Source organism: Protopterus annectens, chromosome 6.part1 (genome assembly GCF_019279795.1).
Source record: "Protopterus annectens isolate FY-2018-M chromosome 6.part1, PAN1.0, whole genome shotgun sequence".
NCBI lineage: Eukaryota > Metazoa > Chordata > Ceratodontiformes > Protopteridae > Protopterus > Protopterus annectens.
Window position 1 is genome coordinate 101,749,651 of NC_056738.1, and position 26,150 is coordinate 101,775,800.

At 38.8% G+C, this 26,150-nt stretch overlaps 1 protein-coding gene across 3 annotated transcripts in view; it reads left to right on the top strand.

Annotated features, from left to right (window-relative positions):
• METAP1D (methionyl aminopeptidase type 1D, mitochondrial) overlaps window positions 1-26,150 on the top strand; it is a 1,999,572-nt gene that overhangs the window by 1,096,358 nt on the left and 877,064 nt on the right. The window lies entirely within an intron of this gene.

The window sequence follows — 26,150 nt, forward strand, 5'->3', positions numbered from 1 at the left end:
TTATCAGTAGATATAAAACACAAACTTTCTTTTTCATCATGTTTTAAATTACTGGAAATTTTGACCTAAAGCAAAAATTTCACGTCTACATAAATTTTCTTAATCAGTGGAACATTAGGGGAAATAAAAGTTCTTTTTTCCTTAATAACTCTAATATTCAACTCACTATTTCCTTTTATCATTAAAAAATACAGATAAATTCAATTATCATTCAAAAAGTTTAAGTTCCAACAAAGTCTCAGTTATGTCAAATCTAGATGTAAGAATGGAGGAGAAATCTCTTTCAAACAAATTGAAGTATGCATCTGTAACCTCTATATACGAATAGTTACAAATTTTAAACCCATTTTTTGCCATCACATATAAATTAATATATGTATCAAGCCTATATGCTGTTATCACCTCCTGGCTCTGCCTCAACCTCAATCTGTCAAGGTATTGTGTTTTTATCTTTTTCATAGATTGAGGTCTCGAGTTGATTGATATTTGTTCCTCTGTATTCATAGCATTGTTGAAAAAAGAAACCATGGAATGGTCAGGCTGGGAGGATTTAACTGTAGAGGAATGAACTGAATTGGATGTGATACTGTAACCAACATTAACAGCAGGATCATTTATCATGAAGAGATTTGCAGCATTGTACATAGATTCTGATCCCTTTCAAACTTTTTAATTTTCCTGTTTTTTAAACAAGCTATCTGATGATCAACATAGCTGAAGACCTTGTTGTAAGAATCAACATGGTGCTCAAAAAGCAAATCAGATTTTAAACTCATGTCCATGGTATTTATCTGTTATAGGGGAACATCCATTTTCTTGGAATTAATACAACTATTGGAACCATAATCGTTCCCTGCAACCGTGTCATTATTTAAGATGTTAAAACAGTTATCATGAATTGGCTCACCTACAGTATCCAACATGGTATTCCTCCTGTGCAACATATATTGTCTATCATTCACAGTTTTCAGAACGTTTGTAGTAAATACATGCATATGCTCACCTAACAAGCCAGGTCTAGAGTTCTCTCCCAACACATTCAAGTGCTCAATCGTAGGCTGCACGGCCCGTCATGACTTATTTCAAAAAACTTGTGACTCAGACACTCCTGGATTAATAGGAGGATAATTTCCACCACTGTGCTGTAAAAATTCCAATTTTTGGAAAGTAGCTGAACTAGAACAGTAAGGTCTTCTTTGGAGTCATTGTGCTAAGAGTTTTTGTGTTCTGAAGTTACTATCAAAACAGGTGCTTAACAGCAATATTTCTAAACTCATGCATATTATCCACATTTTCCTTTATTTTCTCTTTAGCACTTAGCAGTTGTGCCTCTTCTTGCTCTGTGAGATTCCCCTTGTTCTGCAGTATTTCTTTGTTAGCCCTCTAAATAATTCTTACTTGTTAACCATATCCTTTTCATTTATTTCTACCCTATTTTAAATTCCACTTTCATTTTATCCACCTCACTAGCTATATGAAATAGCTCTCTTCCCTAATAGTTCTCAATTTCCACTATCCATTCCTTAAATTTCTCTCTTTTAACAGGTAGGTGGGGAAGCGCCATTGTCTCATTTTTACTTCATTAACTTGCATTTTTATCTTAGTAGTTATTGGTGCATGAACTGAAATAGCTATTGGATGTGTGATGTTCCTGTGAAATATTCATGTGTAGTCTAGCCCAGTTATTGTATCTTGGAGATTAATATGTAACTTCTCTCCATGTTCTTACTTCTGAATTCACATCTTCAGTACCAATTATTTCTGTAAGGACCTTTTGTAGAATATCCACATCATTTGGGGAAATGGCTCCCAGTTTGCAGTCATCTGCGAACTTTGTTAGCCAGAGTCCCTTAGTGTTGGCCTGTACTTCAGAGAAGTAGATGCCAAACAAGAGTGGTCCCAGGACTGAACCCTGAGGTACTCCACTTGTCAGTTGTCTGGAGCTGGATTTGGAGTCGGCTACTTTTACAGTCTGGGTTCTGTCAGTAAGCCAGTTGGCAACCCGTTGAGTGACGTAGGGATTTATGCCCAGCTTAGTCAATTTATCTATGATTCCAGAGTGGGGGATGGTGTCGAAGGCCTTGGGGAGGTCCAGATAGGCTGTGTGGACTGCATTACCCTCGTCCACAGCTCTGGAGACTGATTCGAAGAAGTCATTCAGGTTCAGGAGACAAGGTCGGCCCTTCACAAACCCAAACTGGGTGGGGTCCAGTGTTTGAAGGTTGCCAATGTCTTTGTTTATAAGTTTCATGATAATGCGTTCCATGCCCTTGCAGATCAGGCTCGTCAGACTGATGGGACGGTAGTTCCCAGGATCCAAGGTGGATCCCCCCTTGTGGAGTGCGCCATTCAGTGGGAAAGAAGCCTGAGGTGAGGCTATGATTAAACATGACACTTAGGTGAGGTGCCAGTTCATTTTGTAGTTCATGTAGTACACAGCCTGGGATGTCATCTGGTCCCATGGATGCTGTATTCTTAGCTTTGGAGAGTGTGGTTTCTACCTGTGTGGCCATGATTACTGGAATTTGGCAGTCTTTTGGTATTGAGATGGGCCCTTTAGGGGGTGAGAGGGGGTTGAAGTTGGCACTAAATCGATCTGCCAAGATATTGGCAATATCCTTGGGATCAGTATATTTAATGCCATTCTGTTGAAGCTCAGAGCAGATCTGAGCATTGCCATTTAGATTCTTGACATAACTATAGAATGCCTTGTGGTGGTCTTTGGAATCTTTGGCAATTTTATTTTCGTAACTAGCTTTTGAGGATTACTCAGGCTGGTGAGGGAGTTTTTTGCATTCTGGGATTTTCCTCTTTTCTGCAACAGTTTCTTCCTTCTGTTGTATAGTTTGTTTATAGCAGGGGATCACCAGATTGGCTTCCTTTTTTTGGAGGAGAGCATCTTGGTTCTATTTGTGATGGCACGATTCATGCACGAGTGGATGTGCTCGTACAGTGCCTTAGTGTAAGATTCTGCAGTCGAACTTTCAGATCCCATCTGCATGTGTGTCATGAAGTTTGTCACTTCTGACTTCAGTAGCATGAAGTTGGCTTTGGAGAAGTTCTTTAAGGAGGTTTCCTTACTGGGGGTGGGGGTGGGATGTGGATGTCAAGGGTAATTTGCTTATGGTCAGACCTGACCAATGAGGGGGTGACCACTGGTGTGGAGCATCTATCTCCCATGTTGGTAATGACCAGGTCTAGGATATTGGAGCCCCTGGTGGGACAATGGATTAGTTGATCCAGGGTGTTGGAATTTATGAATTCCAAGAACCATTAGGAAAAGGAGTTGGTACCCGAGTAATTTTCCCAGTTAATGGCAGGGTAGTTGAAATCACCCAGTATTAGGGTGTTTAGTTGTATCTTAATATTTACCAGTATGTTTAGAAAGTTGTAGTGAGAATCTTGGGGCATGGTGGGGGATCTGTAGCAAGCTACAGTTTGGATTGCAGTCTTACCTAGTGTTAGTTGCACCTGGAGAATTTCAGATGCATTGTGTTGGGCAACTAGCCTGGAGGTGTGAATATCCTTGGTGAATATGGACACTCCTCCACCTTTAGTGTTTCGGTCTTGGTTTTGTGGCCGAAAAGTCTGGAAAGAGTTGTAGCCTGGTATTGCAGGGGTGCTCTCTGGAGCCTTGAACCAAGTCTCAGTTACTGCACAGATATCGATGTTCTCCATTTTTAGGAGTGCCTCGAGAGAGTGCATTTTGAGGTTTAGACGTCTAGCATTGAGTAGCATTACCTTCAGATTTTGCATCCTTGTATCTGTTATGCTGGTGGTTTTGTCCTTTGAACCTTGCCTAAAAAAGGCACTATAGGGGTGGCAAGAGCTTTAGCCAGTAACCTGAATCCCAGGGGTGACAGGTGCAGACCATCTCTGGCAAAGCATCATGGTTTTTCGATCATGTCTTCCCAGGCAGACAGATACTGGAACCCCTTTGAATGACACCAGAAGTTTAACCAATTGTTGAAGTCAATAATTTTGGCCTTATACTGTGGTATCATTCTGGGCGAAGGCAGGATGCCACTCAGGGATAGGGTCATACCTGCCTGGGCCACATGATCCGAGAGCTCTTCCATGTCTCTTTTCATGTAGTCCAGGGAGGTACGTCTCAAGTCATTCACTCCAGCATGGACAATGACAGAGTCATATTTGTACTTGTTGTGGATTGACTTGAGTGCATGCGTTATGTGGCAGATCCTGGCACCCGACAGGCAGCTGACTGTAATTTTCTCCTTGTTCAGCCTGGTGAGTGGGACATCAGTATGCCTGACTATAGAGTCACCTATGACTAAAGTGTTAGGTACATTGTCTTGCCTTAGGGGCTGTTGTTGGGTGGCACACTGGTGTTTTGAGCTATGTGTCACTTTGGTTGTGACTGTTGTTTGTTTGCGTTTCAGCTTCAGAGGTCCTTGTTGCTTGGGCAGGATAATGTTAAGGGCCTCCGCATATGTGGGTTTAGTGTTGCTATGTGTGGGTGTTGATGGTGTGGGTTTTGAAGGGTTTTGAGTTGCTTGAGGTGTAGAGCAGGTGTTAACCTTCTCCTCTTGTCTGTCTAGCACAATCTTGGCCGGAGAGAGCTTTGCTTCCAGTTTGGCTATGTAAGTGCATCTCTCGCAGGTTGTAGTGTTGGGTGGTAGGAGGAGAGGGTTGTCTGTGTACGTGAGGCAGCTGCTGCATTGCCCCAGTATGCCCATATTCACCAGGTGGACAGGAGAAATCACCGGAAGCTGACCCTTGGACATACTTGTTTAGGTCCTTTTTTTGTAAAGTATAAGAGCTGTTTTCTCTTACCTTTGCAAGGTACTTTGCAATTATAGGCTGTTTAGTGCCTATGATTAATTTCTCCTTATTGACAAGGAAAGTTGAGTGCTTGTATCAGTTTCAGGCTTCCTAGTGCTTTCCAGCAGGTTCTAGAGCAAGTGCTAGTCACAGGGGTTCAGATTTTAGTGCTACTACTGAGAAACCAGCTAGCTCTAAGGGAAAATTTGAAGAATAGACTTTCTGGCACCTGGAATAGTTTAACTGTAGCCTCGCAGTGCTGCATGATGCGAAAAATGTGCAAACACACATGTTTTTAAGCCAGAAAGTTGAAAGGGATAGAAATCACCCCAAAAAGGCTAATAAAATTACAATTTCAGAGCTGGAAACCACCCCTCTAGTGTTAGATAGGCTGTACAATGCTCACCACTCCCACTGGTAAGCAGTATGACTTCCCTCTACCACAGCAAGGTCTGGATAGCTCTGAACACAGAAAATAAAGTCCCGAGACAAGCAAAGCCTGGGATCTGGACTGGCTAGGAAAGGTGGATAACGAGCAAACAGGATAGTATTTTTTTTTGTTAAAACAGGCTAAACAATGCAATAATACAGTAAATACACACAGAAAAGGCTAACACACTTGAGTGTGTAGTCCTAAACAGTAAATGCAATTAAAACTCTACAAAATTAGCAATTTAAAACTTTTTAAATGAAGCAAAGCAAGTGCACAACTGAAAAACAATTTAAGAGGCAGTAATACAGCAGAATAAATAGCTAGTCTATATATACAGAGAAGTCTATATATACAGAAAAGAAGCTAAAACACACAAACAATTCAGATGCAGTGCAACCTAGAGCACTTGAGTTGTAGCAATATTAAAGCAAATACAGTTATAATCAATGCTCTAAAATATACTCTATATTTCCATAATGTTTGAGAAGCACAGTCAGAGCACAAGGAGATTCAGGCAATTTTTTTTTGAAAGGGAGAAAGGAGGAACAGAAGGCCTTCTCAGATGTTCTCTCTGTATTAGGTAAAATGAGCTAATGACACTAGACTGGGAGGAGTGTCCCAGATCAAATTTACAGTAGGGGCGGACAACTGCAAAGCCACCAAGTATAACAACAAGACACCAACAGGGAGGGTGGGGACCAAACTAAAGCTATTACCCTACACTCTTTAGAAAGTAAGCACTACAGAAAGCCACAAAATGAAAGTTTTTAAACAGATAAAGGAGCAAAGACACTCTACAGAATGATTTTAACTGCAAACAAATCAGTTACCCATGCAGATTAGTTAATAGCAATAAAATGCAGTAAAAACTTTGCAGCAGGCAATAAAAAGTGCTATATATAAATTGCTAGAAACAATAATTCGTATAAATAAGCCAAGAAAACAGGATACTTATATATCTCAGATCAGAGTTGCAGTCAACGCCCCTCCTCCACTCTGCTCAGTGTGTATAGACAGAAACCCTCTCAAAGTTAGGGCTTAATACCAGAAGATACAACCTTAGACAACTTTTTTTTTTAAAAAGCACAAAAGAACCAGCCCCCACTAGCCAGCAGCCAATTAACACAATCCAGCCAGAGGTAAAGAAAGGCTTCTGCTAATCCAAGATGGCCTGTTCATGTGCTTTGAACAATTACTGTAAAGACAGGCCCAGAGCCATAAAATCTGAACTAGGACAATACTAAAGCTATTAGCCTACACTCTTTAGACAGTAAACACTACAGAAAGCCAAAAAATGAAAGTTTTTAAACAGATAAAGGAGCAAAGTATATATATTACATAGTGTTGGCCCCCATTTTTTCTCCAGGCCATTGTTAGAGTGTATTTGATATTAAGCTTATTATCTTGAGCCTAGGGTAGTTGTAACTTTTAGGCTGTATTAAACTATGTGTTCTGGATATAACATTTAGGCTGTATTTAGTCTGTGTAATTGTTTATTGAGTTCAGCCTAAAGTTCTTATTACTATGTTTGAGGAAAAAGATAAGCACCCAAAGTCCGGATTCAAAATGCGGGCAAAAGATGTCTCTGACTGATGGGCATGTTCAGTGCGTGTATTGTTTAGGTGCGGTGCATTTGCAGTAGTCCTGCAGCATTTGCCATTCATTTTCTTCAAGGGTCCTTTCAGAGAGGAAAAGGAAGCTTGTGGATCGAGGTTTGCTGAAGCATCCTTTTGCTGAAGCTTTGACTGACCAGGATGGGGCCAGCAAGTCCTCTAAATCTTCAAAATCCTCAACAGACTCCAAGCCATCTAAAGACTTGAAAAAGTCTAAGAAAGTGGTGGATTCTGGGACATCTGCTCCACAGCCCTCGGAGCCGAGTGTCTTTTCATTTTGGAGCCGGCCCACAGTTTTGGAGCCGATCTCTGAGAGATCTGTATCTCCACTTCTTCAATCTGCACCTTCGGTGCACTCCTCTAGATCTTCTGTCAGCCTCTCGAATTTGGATATGGACCGATTGGTGCAGAAGCACTTATGGGCACCAGGCCTTGCTAAATTGTTGTTGGCTCTGACTCCAGCGTCGGATCCGAAGACCACCATCCCGGATTTGACTACTCCTCCTCCGAGCTGTACCGGATCTTTGGATCCGGAGGTGGCTGACCTGATGATCGTAGAGCCTTTGGAGCCGAGACCTGCTCCGGTGTCATCTGTTCCATCTACTGTGATGTCCCCGGCTCCGACCGGGGACTGTACGGGCCAACACTCTCCTGTCATGTCCGAGGAGGATAGTCGCACCGACTTTTCGGTGCCGAGTTTTCCTCTTGGGGCCTCAGCTCGGATGAGCTCGGCTCCTACCTCCGGCTTGGAGCCCACGGCCTCACTGCGAGAGGGGCTGGTGGTTCCTTTGGGTCCGTTGACTCCTTCTCATTGGAGCCTTGATGCTTTCGAAGCCATGAGGAGAGCCTTGTCGCCAAAGACATCCTCGACACCAGGTCTGGCCTCTTCCTCCTCCAAAGTGCCTAAGTCCACTTCTGCCTCCATCATCCAGGCCAAGCGTAGAGACCCTGAGCCCCAGGTAGCCCCACAGCGCACCCCTTGCTCTTCCAAGACCTCCCTAGAGTCTCCCAATGAGGAGGTCCCCAGGAAGAGATTGTGTAAGAGGAGATACTTGGACTCCCCACAGGAGTTGTTGACATCTGACACTAAGGATATCTCCTTTGTGGAGACACTCGAGATCCTTAGGCAGAGGGGTGATTGGCAGTCAACCTTCCACCTCTTGGTGTCTCCACCATTTGATGGGCTCATGCAGCTGGTCTCTTGGAGGGCATGTGAGTCACCGGAGTCTATGGAACCTGTCCCTCGGAGGCCTAACAAGTTCATTTCTGACCCTGTAGGTAAATACTTTTTGTCCAAGGGAGTCCCTGTTGGTGCCATGGTGGTGGAAGCGGCCACCAAGAAGAAAATGTCTGAGACTTCCTCGTCGATCCATCCTCCTAATAGAGAGTCCAGGATCATGGATTGATATGGGAAACGCATGTTTAGTTCAGTGACTTTTACAGTCCGATCCCAGAACTATTTGACCCACTTCACCAGACTGCAAAGAGATCTCCTTAAGGAGTTGGGAGATACTCTTCATGGTACTGTAGCTGCAGGGGCTTCTGACAACGTTGCCGCCCAGCTTGCTACCCTAAATTTCATCATGAACTTGTCCATGCGTCTCATATTATATGCAGCTCATGGGACGAGTAGGGCAGTGGGTACAGGAGTTGCTCTAAGACGACATTCCTGGATGTGCTTGTGTTCCTTCACAGAGCTCTTTAAGTCTTCATTTGTCAACACCCCTTTTGATGGCTCATCTCTCTTTGGGCCCAAAGTGAAGGAAACTCTCACCAGGTGTGAGCAGGAGGGAGAGACTCTGTCTGCCATCGGAGTCTGTTTTTCCACCCCTACTTGGCCTTACCCCAAAGGTCAATGGGGAGGGGAAATGTGGTTCCGAAAAGCCCAAGGAGCCTTTCAGGACACACGTGGTCAACCCCCTCTAGGGGCAGAGGAGGGGGGTAACAATGGAAGATGCCGCCCTCGCGGCAGAGGGGGTCTGCAACACCAGGGTGACAGAGATCACTTCTCTGGTCAACCCTGTCAGTGCTCCTGAAGGGAGACCAGACTGTCCTGCTCTGGAGGCAGTCGGGAGTCACTTATCTTTGTACCCAGATGCCTGACAAGACATAAACGACAGTTGGGTACAAAGTATTATTTCCAGAGGGTATTTCATACCGTTCTTCTCCCCACCCATGGCCCCAAGGAGAATCCCAGACGTTCCACCCAGTTACAGGGAACAAGCAACTATAGAGGTCCGCAAGTTGCTAGAAAAACGAGTCATCCAGCCAGTCCCAGCAGACCTAATAGGATCCGGAACTTACTAAAGATTCTTTTTGGTTCCAAAGAAAACATGGGACTGGAGACCTATTTTGGACTTCAGCATACTCAACCAATTTGTAAAGAAAGAGAAGTTCTGGATGGCCACACTACAGTCTAGACTTCCCTTTTTAGGGAGAGACAATTGGATGTGCTCGATAGATCTCAAGGATGCGTACTACCACATAAAAATGGCCAGGCCATCCAGAGATCATCTGCGTTTTTGGCTGGGAGCTAACCATTATCAATTTCGAGCCCTGCCCTTTGATCTCACTACAGCCCCCAGAGTGTTCACCAAATGCATGGCAGTGGTCACGGCTCATTTGAGGCATCTAGGATTCCAGGTGTTTCCGTACCTAGACAATTGGCTCCTTATCTCCACCACCAGGCATCAACTGATTCAGGCAAGGGAATACACTCTGACACTCTGCCATCACTTAGGCATTACAGTCAACTCAGAAAAATCTGCCTTGTCGCCATCGCAGCATATTGTCTTTATAGGGGCAGAGTTAGACACCTCAATCACCACTCTACGACTACCAATCGAGACTCTTCGCCAGCATATCAGTTCATTAGTGTCGAAGGACAGAGCACCAGCCGCAGAGGTCTGAAAAGTATTAGGTTTGATGGCTGCAGCGATCTTGGCCATACCATTAGGAAGGATGCATATGCGGATTCTTCAATGGCTGTTGTTCACCCAGTGGTCCTACCAGGAACTTCCAATGAGTTATATGATTTTGATTACAAACTCTTGCAAGAGAGATCTCCAGTGGTGGTTGACATCTCTTCATGTAACCATAGGATGCCCCTTTGTACTATCCACTCCAGTAGCCACTGTGACCACGGATGCTCCCCTGATAGGGTGGGGGGGGGGGCATTTTCAGGGAAAGACTGCCCAAGGCACATGGACGGATCAAGAGTCACGCCTGCATATCAATGTTCTGGAGATGAGAGCAGTACTTCTGGCATTGCAGTACTTTCAGGACTCTCTTCCTCTAGGGACGATTGCAGTTCAGACAGACAACATGCTGGTAGTCTGGTACTTGAACAAGCAAGGCGGGACCAAGTCTTACCCCCTTTGCCGAGAAGCCCTCAGAGTTTGGCAGTGGGCTGTCTCCTCCCAGCACTTTCTGTTGGCAATGCACATCCTGGGGAGATCCAGCGTGATAGCAGACAAACTGAGCAGGGCAATTTTGTTGCCACATGAGTGGTCCCTCAAATAAGAGATTGCAGACAGGATTTTCCACAAATAGGGCCAGCGTTGCTGCGATCTTTTTGCCAGTCACCTCAACACGAAATGCAGAAGCTACTTTGCCCTGAGTCCCCCTTCGGGAGAACCCCCGAGAGACGCAGTCGTACACGATTGGCCCCCAGTCACCTCTATGCATTCTTCCAATCCCTCTAATACCCAGAATTCTACAGAAAGCAATGTTGCTGGGATGGACTATCATTCTCATAGCCGCTCATTGGCCTCAGCAGATTTGGTTCCCATTTTTTCATCATCATCTATTGGAGGATCCATGGATTCTGGACCCAGTTCCAGACCTTCTAACACATCCGTCAGGGGACCTCCATCCCTCAATGTAGTCACTGAAGCTCACAGCTTGACTGCTTCAGTTCCCCTCATAGCCAGGCTTCATGATCTTTCTGATGTGACAAGACAGATCCTCTTGTCTTCCCATAAGCCGTCCACCAGAAGATTATATCTTAGTAAGTGGAAGAGATTTTCCATATGGGCTTCTAAACAGAAAATTGATCCTTATCAAGCCCCTTTGATGTCCATTTTAGAATTCTTGACTATGATTTTTAATGAAGGAGCTGCAGTGGCTACAGGTCGGGTCCAGTTGGCTGCTATATTTAATATAATAATCTCGGACATGACGAGCTAACCATAATGTCCCACAAGTTGTCCAAGGCCTTTCTCAAAGGAACTTTCCACATGAGGCCTCCAGTAAAAACTCCTTATTCTCCTTGAAATCTAAACTTTATGCTGTCTTGTATAATTCTTCCACCATTTGAACCAGCATCATCTTGTGATCTCAGATTTTTGTCATGGAAAAACATATTTCTGGTAGCTATTACTTATGCCCGCAGAGTGTCAGAACTTCAAGTCTTATCTATCAGCCATCCTTATTTGATTTTTCATGCTGATAGAGTATCTCGTAGGACAAATCCCTCTTTTTTGCCCAAAGTTTGTTCGGAATCTAATATCAACCAAGTCATTGTGTTGCCAGTCTTCTTCCCTAACCATTCCAGTGAACTAGAGTATATGCTGCACAAACTTGACGTTCACAGACAGCTCAGATATTATTTGGACAGAACAAAAGATGTTAGAAAATTAGGCCAGCTCTTTTTGTCTTTTTCTGAAGCCAGAAAAGGCAGACCAGTGGCTAAAACAATGCTTTATAAATGGCTATCTGATTGTATCACCTTTGTTTATTCAGCTGCTAATATGCCCTTACTACACAAGATTAAAGCTCATTCTACCAGAGCAGTTTCTACGTCTTCTGCATTGCAAGCCAAATTGCCCCTTGATAACATTTGTGCTGCAGCCACTTGGTCTAAACCTCATACCTTTATCACTCATTACAAAGTTGATAAGGCCTCCAGGGACAGGGCTTCCTTTGGGTCTGTGGTCCTGAAGAATGTACTCCCATGAGCCACCCGAGATTGAGGGTGCTAGGGATGCTACCCATCAGTGAAGAATGAACGGCAAGATTCAACAACTTCACATTAAGAAGTTATATACTCACCATAACGTTCCATGTGAGTTGTTCCATCTCGCCGTCATTCTTACGTAACCTCCCTCCATCCCCCACCAGGCTTATAGTTGATCTAGAGGCTGGTCTCATCCTGGTTATTCAATCCTTCTTCCACTCTTGGGAGAGTAGTTCTCTTACAGGGATATTGTACAAGCAGCAAACAAGATCTGAGGTAATTCCAGCAGTGCATCATGGGATAAGGGGCTTGGTCTCGAGCTACTGGTAAACCTTGAGCTTTGCTAATGGCCATGTCGGAGCCAGTGGATCGGCTCTGAACCCATCAGTGAAGAATGATGGCGAGATGGAACAACTCACATGGAACGTTATGGTGAGTACATAACTTCTTATTTTAATGAAACCCCTCATAAAAAAACATACCCATAACACACACCCATAATCTGTTAACTTAAAGACACAAACCAATGTATATCTTTAATTAAAGAAGATTAAACCCTTGTGATAGGAATGATTGCACTAAATCAGCAGCTGCACACACAGGTATAACTTAATCTAACATTAAGATTATCTATGTTGACAGATGTTATAGCCAATGGTCCTACTTACACTAATTGCTGTGTATTCTTGCCTTATCATACTCCCAGATGTGAAAAACAGCTTATATTTTTTAAGAAAATATTAACCTTTAATGTTAAAAAATGTTATGGCTTTTATTGCATCCCCTTGTAGTCAGCTTGTCTCCACAGAAACACAAGTACCAAATGCACTAGCTGACTCTGCAAAGTCCTCTACTTGAACTGAGCACTTATTTACCAAAGGAAAAAAAAATCATTGCCTTCAGTGTTCTCTTATTTACTTGCTTATGCAAAAAAATTGTTATTAGATTAAGCTAAAAGCCTTAATCTAGACATTCACCTATGCAAAAGTAAGAGAGAACATATCAGCTCTACATATATTATAATATGGGCATTTTTGCACCATATTTCTCACCTCAACAACTTAAGATTACAACATATTAACTTAAACATGATTTTGCCCAGCTTTCTTCTTTTTTATATTGTATTGCCTACATTTCTTAAAACTGAAAAAGTAGGAAAAAAGCACTTGGTTACTTTAATATCTTTATCACATATAGCAATATCTGAAAATGCTTTACTGTATAACATGCAATTTATATTATGAAATGTTTTATATCAATATTGTTAAGAACAAAAAAATATTTGCATTTAAAACCAAGTGTATCTAGTGTGACTTTGCGGTTTAAAACTGAGTCACAGTGCTAACTTTAAAAATGAAATAAAAACATAGCCAGAAGAAATAAATATAATCAAATTTCCCAAATCAGGTAAACTAAAATATTTATTTTTTTTATCTACCCTTTGTTAGCCAGGTATGGTCCACTAGGCCAATGGCCTCTTTTCAGGGGAAACTCACGGTGGCATTCATATTGACTAGAGGAAATTTGGCCAGGGCACCAGGGAACTTCCCCTACTCTTTGGAGGAGAGGAAGTAAAGCATTTTCTGGAGCTGCTTGGTGGTGCCAGAGGACTGCTGCTGCAGTTCCAGGAATTCCACCATGGATGAGAGTGCACCACAGATAGAGAGATGAGAAGAAGAAAATTCACTGAAGGAAGGAGAAGGAGATGAAATAATTGTTACAGCACTGGAAATTGGAGGATTGGAGACAGAAATGCTTGTAGTTTGATTAATCAGGTAGAGCCAAGAGAAAGAGAACAAGAGAGTTAGAGTGATATGCTGGAGAGAGTATTACAGTTAGATGAAACTGAGTGGCTGGAAACAGAAGCAATTGCTGATAGAGTAGCCAGTTTTAAGGGTTTACCTCTGCAACAATGTTTTTGTTGTTACGAGAAATAAGTTCTGCAGCAAGGCAAGGCAAGGAAAAATAGAAGAAGGAAATGAGAGGGGACAAAAGATATGCAGTTCTCAACAGCCACAGAGAAGACAACCAGTAGTAAGAGTAAATGGTACAAATGGTGGAAGTGTGAAAAAGTATGAACATTATGGAGGGTATTCTTGCCAGTATGTTTAGGAGCTGAAAAACTTTGTGAAGTGACATTTTAAATTTTTAACTTGCTGGAATATTTTATGACAGATACAGAAAATAGAAATACAGAAGCACTATGGAAAGAGTATTTATTTCAATGCTTGTGACTGTAACTATAAAGAAAATTAAGTGTGCATTTTAGGAATTCAGGTATGGATGACCATGGCTTAACTCATTACAGCTGAATGCTCCTCCAAACATTTCTGTAGTTACTGCTTACTGATGTGTTTAAGAGGAGAAGTTGTACACAGTAAATAATAAAGACTTAAAGGACTGCAGCTAAAGAGATATTGAATATTATTTGTACACTGTTTATTAGTATTGTAATCATTTTCATATTTCTGTAAATATCTCAACATTCAGGTTACATACAGAAATAAATAGCCTCATTTGAAAGCTCACATATGTATGAAGAAAATCCTGCTGGCAGTGTGTGTCTTGCTTGAATAGTTGCTAAGATATCATAAGTGTTTATGCAACATTATAAAATTAATATCCACTGTCTTTACTGCAGTTTAAAGCATTGAAATAAATGAATGCCACTAATGTAAAGATTAATTTATCCTGAAGAGTTTGTCATTTACAGTTTTCTAGTAACTCTTATGGCTCCAGAGATATGACTATTTGTTTGAAGTGTAAATTGATAACTTCATGTTCTTAAAAGCTCAAGCCACACTTACTGGGAGTTACAAATGCACACTCAAATGAGCTTTACTAAAGGGAATGAGTTAAAACTGCTTTTTCTTTCACTATTTAATAAAGTACATTAAGTTAAAAATATGTAATGAAAGAAATATATGAACTGGGGGTTGAAAGTGTGTATAAGAGTGGATGTTAAAATGGGAAAATTCAACGTGAATGGTAGTGTTAGGCATTGGCACCAACCTATAACATGTTATTTCTGTGAAAAGGAAAAGCATTGGCTGCAAGACTGTAACAAATGAAGGAATGGCCAGTGTAGGGAAAGGGGACAAGAATTTGGACAATTCTGATTTGATTATTCCATATTAGAAAATAAAAGAGTAGATGAAGAGGAAAGCTGAGAAGAAAGACAAACATTAGAAAATTGTACTACAGAAGATGTTGAAAGAGAAGGTGGTACTTTGAATGAGGTACAGAGGAAAGGCTAATGACTGAAAAGAAAAAGTAGAGAAGATGTAATATTTCATACTGTGGTTATTAATATACAGGAAGTGAACAGATTTATAATTTTAGAAAGTGAAGAGGAAGAATAGGAAGAAATGGAAACAGGGAGAACAAGATCAGGATAGTGAAAAATTAATTGGCGAGAGACTTAGAAGGAAAATAAAAATAAGATCTGTAAATAAAACACAAGAAAGGAAAAGGATGATAGAGGAATTTTAGCATTAAATGTGTATAGTATTAAAATGATATAAGAGATGTGGTGGTGGTGGGATGCTTTAAAAAAATAAAAATGGATGTAGTTTGCTTTCCAGATATTAAATGTAACAAATAATATAAAAGAAAAGAATGCATGCAGTACGGGGAAGGGAGCAAATTGTTTGGTTGTTAGGAAATGAGGCATGTTCTGGAATAAGAATTCTTCTAAAAAATGAAGAAATGAGAATTCTAGATGTGACAACAGTAGTACCAAGAAGGGTAATGGTATGTGATATAAGAATGAGACAAGATTAATAGTGATTATGAGAGTACTAATATGATGAAGAGAAAGTAGTTGTTTGAAGAAATTGAAAAAATTGTGTTGGCAAATATGTCATTAGTGATGATAGGATATTTTAACTTAACCTCTGGAATGAAAATGGAAAAATAATGCAGAATATTATAATGTTAAGAGAACTAATAAAGTGAAGAGAAGGTCTTTGGCTAACAAAGTTTGCAGATGACTGCAAACTAAGAGCCATAATCGAAACTCCTAATGATGTGGACATCCTACAAAAGGGCCTCACGGAGACAGATGCCTGGTGTCAAAGCCATGGTCTCAAGCTCAATGCCAAAAAAGTGCATTGTCATCCCCTTTTATAAAAACTCTTTACCCATGAGCTACCACATAGGTCTACCTAACACCAAAAATGTGATGAGACCTTGGGACACAGGTGGACAGTAGCCTCTCCTTTGATAATCACATCGCCACAGTAGTCAGGAAATCCTTCTATGTGGCACACCTCATCACAAAAGGTTTCTCATCCAGGAAAAAAAAGGTCATTGTTCCCCTCTACTCGTCACTCATTAGACCCATTATAGAGTACAACGCCCCTTTTGGAATGTACCTCACAAGACATCTACAACAACTGGAAATACCGCAGAAATACCTCACAAAGGAGATTACTGGCCTCAAACAGATGCCCTACAAAGACCGTCTCAAAAAACTCCAGCTTTACTCCATCGCATATTGCCTACTCAGAGGTGATCTCTGCCTATCATACAAAGCTATGCCAAACCCAGAGATGTTGGACATGCTCCACTTAAAGAAATCCCAATCCCTCCAAGCTACATGGTCTAGGGACCTAAACCTTGTCACTACAATAAACAGAACATGCTGGAGGGACAGATTCCTGTCCCAGAGACTTTCCATACTCTGGAACAAACTACCTATCTGTATCAAACAAAGCTCCTCATTAGCACTCTTCAAGAAAAATCTTGATGATTGGATGGGAAATAGGAAATTCACCCTGGGGATCAACTCTGTGGCTCTGCTCGACAGGGGCACAGGAAAATAATTTTCTTGGGTGGCGAAAGCCAGGGTACCTTTTTGGCTAGGCTTATATAGGCCCTAGGGCTAATAGCCTAGTACCTACCTATGAAGAGTTTAAATAGGAAAGAATAGAGAATGCTCATATACAAGGGGAGTTTTTAAGACTGAAAGAACGAGTAAAATAGCAGAGATTTCTGGTCATAGAGCCGTATGTGCTAGAACAGGGAAGACAGCAAAATAAATGTCCGAAAAGTGATAATAAGATTAACTATAGCATTTAAAAAGCAAGAAGACTTTATAAGAGAAAGAAATATTGTGGAAAGATCACATGACAATGAGACCATTTTATAAAAATTGGACATATGGATGGGGAATGGATAAGCAGGAGTATAACAAAATATATTTAGAAGTGTAAAGAAGAATAATAAAATAAATGTGATGAAATATAAAGACATTTCATGAGATTGTGAGAACGAAATATAACAAGAAAGTAACAAAATAAGGAATATAGAAATGCAACTGTATGAAAAGAATAGGGAAAAGTAAAAATGATGTGATATAGGAAAAGATTGTTTTTTTCCTGAAAGGAATGAAAGAGGAGGTTTCCTGTTATTTAGTAAAAGAAGTATAAGTGAGATAAAGAAGTATGGATGCTATCTTTGATGGCAAAAAAGACAAAATACAATCAATAAGATATAGAGCTGATACAAAATGTTATAGAGGAAATGGAGAAAATATATGAAAAAGAGGAAGTAGATGGATAAGAATGGAAACTAAAAAAATATCTGAAAAAGTGAGGATTTCTTTAGAAAATGGTGTAACAATAGAAGAAATAAAGAAGGTGATAAAAGGTTAGAATGAGTCAGCTCCAGGATTGGATGATATTACCTATGTGCATTATAAGGAAATGAATAAAGATGAAAGTTTTTTTTTAATGAATGGCTGAAGAAGGCTTAATGCAAGACAATGTGTGATGGAATGATATAATTTATATGGAAATAGGCTGAGGGAAAAGATATAAAAAGTTGGAGGCCTATAACACTAGGGAATACTGTGAAATATTTATTTAAATGCTACAAAAAGGATGGAGAAAGTACTGGTTGAGGTAGTAGGAGAATGGATCTATTGTGTAAAAGGAGGAGAGGTGAAATAAATATTAATTCTAGTGAAAGAAGTAGTAGAAATCATACTAAAAGAAAATGAAGTAAGACTAATAGCATGTAGCAAAGTGAGCCTTGAGGCAATGTGGCAGATTTTAGATGCATATGGTGTAGGAGAAAAAATATTAATGTAATACAGAAATGCTATGGAAATTCATGGGTACAGCTTATGATAAATAGATGCATGGAAAAATAAGCATTAAAAGTGGAATAAAACAGGGATGTCCAATGAGTATGTGCTTATTTATATGAGTACTCAGTGCAGTAGTATATACATATATGAAATGAGGGAGACAATATGGAAGATGGAAGGAAAAGTTATATTACCAATATCTATGATCAATGCTGATGAAGAAAAGAGTGATGGATAAACGAGGTTGGAAATAAGGATCAAAAATATGTTAAAAAGAGCTGGTCTGCAGTTAAACAAAATGTTATGTAAGAGATTTGGTAACATAAAAAGATGTAATATAGTCACAGGAAAGGAAATAAAGATTTTGGGAGTGACATTTGGTGAGTATAAAAGTATAAACATTCAATGGAGAGAGATACTGGAACAAATAAAAAAATGTTAGCTTGGTGGAAAGTAATTTAGCATTTCAGAAAAAGGCATATGTTGAATATTTCCTTATTAGGAAAGGTAGTATATTTAGGGGAACTATATGTGTTTTTCCTCAAAGAGAAAAGAGGTAATAGAGATTTTTTAGCTTCATTTGGGGCTTAAGGCTGAACACTGTGAGAAGAGGGATAATTTATAATAAAAAAGGAGGAGGTAGTTTCAGCTGAAAAATATCTAGTAGTGTATTTAGCATCACTGTATTTATTTTGGATAATGTGAAATAAAATAGAAATAAAAACAAAATTATAGATATGATGTCACATGAAACAATATAAAATGCATAGGAAGAAAAAACAGGGAAGAGAAAAGAAAAAGAATATGAGAATAAAATGAAATCATAGAAGTTAAAAGTAAGTGAGGTTGTTGTGAAAATAAAAGAGTTGTATAATATGATTTTAAATGAAAAAAATTCAAAAAAGATAAAAAGGGCAATAAAAACAGAAGGAAATAGTTTGAAAATTTTATGAAGCAGAGGATTTTTTGGAGGTTTTTATTAAACAAGTTACTGGTGAAAGGGAATATGAAATAGAAGGTGATAGAGGAAAGAAAATGTGTTGAATGTAGTGAAAAAAAAAAACAATAAAACATTGTTTATGGGTTGCAAAAAGAATAAAGAATTTTGGGAAAAGTTTAAAAATTAATTTAGATATGAAGAATTTAAATATATAAATATAAATATGATATTATATGGACATGCACAAAGTACAGGGTTGGATTCTCACCTTTGAAGGAAATTGGCTAGGGTTAAAATGACCCACAAGGGCACCTAGTCTAGCATCTGCCTTTGAACCTGTGAGATATAGTAAAGTAAATAAATGTGGTGCTGATAACTGTGATAAAGTACTGTTTGTGACTATATGGGTGCTGTGGAAAAAGGATGTGTGAATTTGTTATATAAAAAGAACATTGAAGAGGATGATGAATTAGCTGAAGGTTGTGGAAGAAATGATGGGGGATAAAAGGTAAATAGAAAAAGAATGAAAGAAAAAGAATTATTAAGTTATTTTGTGTAGAAAACTTGTAAATAATTTTAACTAAGAATGTAAAAAATGAGAGTGTAAATAATAAAAAGTTTTTTTATGATATGAAATGAATGTAAATTAATAAAGCACCACTATTTTTTGAAGCTGCTTGGTGGCACCAGACTGCAGCTACTGCGATAAAGAAGGGTTCCTAGATGTAGGAGTGAATGGAGAATTCTGACAGTATAATGGAAAAAAAATATGGAAAATATTGTGATTACAGATTGTGAGAAACTCATAGTGAAGGAGATTTAGAAACACACATCTTAGTAGGTTTAGTGAACTGGGGCAATCCATAAAATGACAGAGGTGTGAATGGAGTGAAGTAGTAGGTGTTTGCTTAGGGAGGAGAAGAGAGCGCTAACATAGAATCAGAGAAGGAAGGCAAATCATCTGGTGCATGTTTGACTAGTGGAGAAACTAGCTTTATGGGCATGTCATGGCAATAGAGTTTCAGCAAGAAATTGGCTGAAAATTAACTTTTGCAGAAGCAGTAAAAAAGACCGACTTCCAGCCTAGAAATACTGACACAAGCAGGAAAACACAGGAAAGAGGATAACAAACTAAAACAAAATGGACAGTAGTAAAACTTCATATTAAAGCTAATGAAAAGGTCGACAGATGTAAAGTCCTTGACATTATAATTGTATCCAGGGCTGGGTTTAAGAGTAGGTGAACTAGGCAGTTCCCTAGCGAGCATTCCCTATTTATTTATTTATTTATGTTTAAAGCATTATTTCCTTATTCTAAAAAATAAATAAATAAGGGACCCCTACTAAAAGAAAATGTGTCGGTGCCACAACGAGCATTGTAGGGATGGATGGCAACTAGAAAACTTAACCTTTATATCATGATCAGTTTAAGTGTTGTGGGATTACAGGAGTAGAGACCTCATAACATTCAAATGTAGGCACCAAAGCACCTAAAGGGAGTGTTTTTGTTTGTTTGCTTCTTTGTTTGCATGTTTGTTTTTATTTTGTATATAGTCACTTAACCAGACACAGCTCCAGGGCTGACTGTGAAAAAGGTCCATGGAGATCAGTGCTCTACCACAGAAAACAAATGCAAAGAAATATATATTTGTGTGTCTGTGTGTATATATATATATATATATATATAGATATCAAATAAAATAAGAGACAAAATCGGGGACACGATCAAGGAATGACATTGTGAGTGATATTACTATTTGTGAAACAAGGCTGACAGTGGTTAACCAGATACTTTTTGGTGATATTTCTGGCTTCATGATTTGTGTGGTGTAGATAAGAGGAAAAGCGCCATGAGATAAATATTGTTACTGTTGTTTACATCATTAACAGTGGCAGTGATAAACCAGATGTTTTTTGACAATAGTTCTATTACTTTGTGAATTGTGTGGAGCAACTATTGGAATACTTTAACCTGGGCATTGTGTTTGTGTGGACTGTGCACCAGACACCAAGATTAGGATAGATGATGAGAGGAAAGGCACTGTGAGATGTTATTACTGTTTTTTAAAGTAACAATGGCAGTTAACCACATATTTTTTGACAACATTTCTTTGGTTTTGTGATTTGTGTGGATCAACTTGATTGGAATACTTTATTCTGTGCCAACTTGTTTGTGTGGACTGCAGAGAAGACCTTTCAACTGTACCTATTTTGGAAAAATGTTCTTATTTTCTGGCCCAATATACCCAACACAGCATGTTCCTATTTTTGGAGGTATGTTCATATTTTCAGGCTTGATTTACCCCTTCACACAGTTTTCTGAATCCCCCAACACATGTGAAGCAGTCTGGAACACAGAAAACTAGACTACATGACCAACATACTAGTGGTAACAATAATTCAAAGAATGAGGACACTCATCTTGCATCTCTTTTCTGAAGCAAAAATAAGAATTTTGTCTTGCAGTTCATTAAAGTCCACAGATTTTGTATTACCTCTTTGGTAATGCACTTATATTTCCCCCATTATTTGTCACTCTGTTTTTTGTCCATGTGTTTGAATAGTATCCCACATCATTCCCACTGGAAGAGGGAATAGTTATGTGCTATTTGGTATTCAAATTTTATGCTAATTAGTTGCTCAGATTTTTAGCTTGATGGACTACTTTTCAGAGCCTATGTTCCTATTTTCACTGTATGTGAGTTGAGAGGTATACTGCAGAAGTTTAATAATATTACATAGCCATCAGATGTCATGGTTATAATTGCTGAATGGGGGTTGGGATTGGCTGGATGAAAGGTAACTGACCACCCTCTTGTCATTTAGGCAATTTAAATGGGTCTATATGACGCTATCAAATGGACTAAATAGTGAATGCTATTTAGTCGATCCGATACTGTCGAAATGGCAAAATAGCGAAGTCACGGAACATTGAATTTTTTCTCAGGGAAAACATTTGGTGGGCCGTCTTTGAGACTTTGCCATTTCCTCCACTATGGTGTGATCTTGGAGTTGGTACATTTAAGTAGGGGGGTGTGGAGGACACAGCCCCCCAAATGGGGGGGGGGGGTGCGGACGGCGAAGCCCCCCACTTAAATTTGTGTTTAAGTTTTTTTTTTTATGGAGCAGCAAATTTTTAAATTCGCTGTTCCATTTGTTTGATATTTTGTTGTTTCGATATTATCGGTACGATGAAAAAGCGTTCACGATTTTCATCGTACGATAATATGAAATAGACACATTTAAACAGTTACTGTCTGGCTCTGTAGGACTAGTATGCGGTTATGAGAAGTAAAATGGGCTACTTAAATGAACACCTGATATGCATAGAGTACACATAGTTCTTGTGGCCATCTTCTGTGGAGAAATATGACTAGTTGTGTGGTGGTGTTTGCTTGTTATTTTGTTTTTTTAGGAATAATGTGATTGTGCAATGCAATATTTAGTATTTTTTTCTTTATGTGTGGCAACTGTTTGTTTGGAATGAATATGAAATACATTACTGGGTCATCCTCTTTTATCACAATCAGGTGTCCAAACTGTAAATATAAGTGGCTATAACTGCTTGGTGGGGGTTGCCTGGTTAAAAGTAGCTAACCCTGTTGTCACACGCTCTGTTTAATAGTCATCTCTCAAAAAAAATAAGGGATAAATACATCACAGAATACCAAGATCTTCAGAACTTCAGGGGTTGTTGACCCCCCACGCCAAGGCTGTATAAGTGAATTTTGACATGGGCTTAGTAATCATCTGTGCCCTGAACACTACCTAATCAAAAAACAGCTCTGCTCACAAGTGTACACAGAAGGTTGCTGTACTTGTTGGGGGTTGATAACAGTTTACTTATTTCTTTAACATTCCTTCCAAGCCTCAGAGATCATTAAATCTTGTGTTGGCCTGAAACTTCACAAGGTATATGGAGGGTCACTATAACTTGTACAAGAGCACTCTACTGTCTTTAGAAGTAACAAATTGAAAACATTATTGTAATCTTTTTTTTTTTTTTTTTTTTTTTTTTACATTTGCTCACTGTCAAGTGTCTGATTATCTGATACATACACAAGTGGGTGGGCTTCCTTTTGGAGGGTAGGGGTGAAGAGGCATGCTTTATATAAATATGACAGCAACAACTTGACATATGACTGTGGGTATTTGTGCCTTAATTTTAGTTCCAATTTAATACCAGAGGGGAATACACAAAGTGCCCACCTATTTTGAGATGGGGATAGAGGGCAGGTACTATTCACAAATATGATATATGCATTGTCACAGTCATTTGTTTTTTATTGTGAACTGGTATTTGGTGAGGTTTGGAAGTTAGATATAACTATTTTCTTCCTTGAAATAAATAAATAAAAGTAGGATTGAATTTATTTTCATTATGTATTATTTTTGTTCAGGTCATCACTGTATAAAAAGCTTGGGAAAAAGCTCCAGAATGCACCTCAAAAATCTATAACCCATGACGTCTGGTTAACTAACAGCTCCAGACCCCCAGCTTAATTTAGTTATTACTGGTTAGTCTTGGTTAGCTGGATTGTGTTGAAAGAATGCAGGGAAAAGCAAAGCTGAGTAAGTCTGAATTTCATTACTTAATCATGGTTTTAGTCCAGACCATCATTGAATGAAAAGGTTGTTTACAAAATATCTGAACTGCATGTCAGAGAATCTAGAAGCCTCATGGCTTAATATAGCTATTTCCACTGCAGTTATTACAATGTAGTCTTGGCCAGTTAGGATATGCTGAAAGGAGCAGGAAAAAAACAAAGTTGAAGAGTAAGACTATGTTTCTTCCTTTGATCGTAGTTTGTCTTCACACATTCACTGGATGAAAAAGGTTGTTTAAAAAACTCTAAAGTGCGCCTCAAAGCATCTAGAACTCCCATGGCTTCTGGGGGCCTAGTGGCCCCCAGATACCCTGGATTAATACAGTTATTTCCATTGGGGTTCATACAGTGTAGTGTAGTCTTGGCAAGTTAGGACGTGCTGACAGAATGCAGGAAAAAACAATGTTAAAAACTAAGACTACATTTTTTTCATTAATTATGTTTTTTTAGACAATCAGTGAATGAAAAAAAGATTTTTTAAGCTCTAAAATGTACCCCAGAGCAAAAAGAACCACATGGCTTCTGGAGGTCTTGCCCGCCAGACCCCAACTTAATGCAGTTGTTTCCTCTGCAGTTATAAGAGTGCTGTCTTGCTTACATAGAACATGTTAAATGAACAAATAACTGCAGCAAGAAAATGAAGTGTAAGACAAAGTGAGTTAAAAAGGGAGAAAAAAGGTTTTATTACCATGGTGCCTTTCCACTTTGAGCACTAGTTTACCTAAGGCCTGCCCTAATTGTCCCACTTGGTTTTAAACCACAGAATATCATATCAGTGATACATTTACATACAGAGGATTTCTGTGAGGTAACATTTGAATCTTTTGCTGTGCTAGATACATTTTTGCATGAAGTAGAGCAGGAAAAATGACTGTCCCTTGGAAAGAATGCATTGTTTCAGACTTTATCACTGCAACCAAAGGAAAACTGTTCAGTTTAGAACAACTGACATTAAAGATACTCAACTGAATATTTATTTTGTAACTGAATGTGAAAATGTGCATGACCTTAAAAAGTTTATGATACAAGAAGTCTGTTGAAGGGGAAGTTTGGGTATCTTTAAAAATGTGTGAAGAGAAGGTCAAACATGTTTCAAATGTGTATTAATGGAAGAAGAGGTATTGTAAGATACTGGGCAATCAAAAGCATGCTTTTATTGTTGTGCAGAATATCATATGTAGTTCAGAGATGCATAAAGAAAAGATGCAGTCAGTGTGGAGAAACAGGTCATACATTCAGGAATTGTTTGCCTAAGTATAGAAAATGTAATGATTTAGGTCATTTGGGATGGATTATGCATTGGTACAGTAAAACGACTAGAAGAAAAAAAACTGCTTCTCTGACAAAACACAGTCTGATGAAGATGGTGCTGCTACAGGTGATGGGTAATGAGGAAGAGAATGAAGCAGTGGTGTTGAAAGATGTTATGCAGAATATTGAAACAGTAGCATAAAACCGAGGAACTATAGATGCAAAATTATGTTTGATATACTAAGTAGTGATAAGGGAGAAGGGTGATACAGAAACAAGGGAAGAAGATATGCAGGAGAAAGTAAAATCTACTGGGGAAGAGTGAGAAGGAGAAACAAAAATAAAAGTTGTAACACATAGGAAGCAAAAAAAAAAGGCTAATATTTCAGTGCTAGCAGTAAATGTAAACAGTATTATAAGTGAAGTTAGAGGCTTGACATTAACAAAATAGTGTAAAATAAACATATTTTATATTTTTAGATACAAGATGCATTTGAAAAGAAGCAGGAGAATGTATTGCAGTTATATGGGGAAGAAAATGTTTTGGTTAATAGGAAATGAGATGTGCTCAGACATAACAGTTATGATAAAAATGAAGTAAAACATGGACATAGTTATACCAGGAAAACTGGTAGTTCATGATATAAGAAAATGAGAGCAGTAAGACCGTGTGTTATTTATGTTTACATGCATGTGACAGGAAACAAAAAAGAGATAAAGTGTGTGGTGGTGAATATGTCAATAATTATGATAGGTCACTATAGTTGTAACTTAAGGGGAAAAAAGATAACTGAAGACAAAAGGTATGAAATAAGTTACTAAATGTGTGATTTAATATTAGGGGAAACCAACTGGACTTATCAGTGAGGTAATTTTAAAGCAAAAATAGATTACGTTTTTAACTAAAAAAATATAAAGGAAATAACGGGAGGTGTGGAAACTGCAGAATTATCTGGTCATAAAGGAAGATGGGTTTTAGTGGGTGATAACAGAAATATTATAAAAGAAGGAGATGGAATACAAAGGTTGACAGCTGATTTGAATACATTAAAACAAGACAAAGATAAGTTGTGGTATGAATATATGACCATGAGGGGATATTATGGAAAACCAGACTTAGTTTTGGGTTATACATAAAAGAAAATATAAACATATATATATATATATATTTAAATGTCAAAAAGAACACAGAAAAGATAATAAGAACATATATGTTGACATTTAGAATAAGACAGAAAAAGAAGTTGAAAACAAAAAAAAGGTAATGGTTTAAAAATAAAATTATATACAAAAATAGGGGAAAAGTTATGTTATTGATGTTTAGAAATTTTTTAAGCAAAAAAGAAGAATCTGTATGGTTAGGAAAATAGGTTAAAGGAAAAGAAGAAGAAAAAAAATAGATGCAGTTTATGTCAAAAAGGGGTTATTGTATATGCACAAGAAGAAATTATGAAGACAGTTGAGAATTTTGTC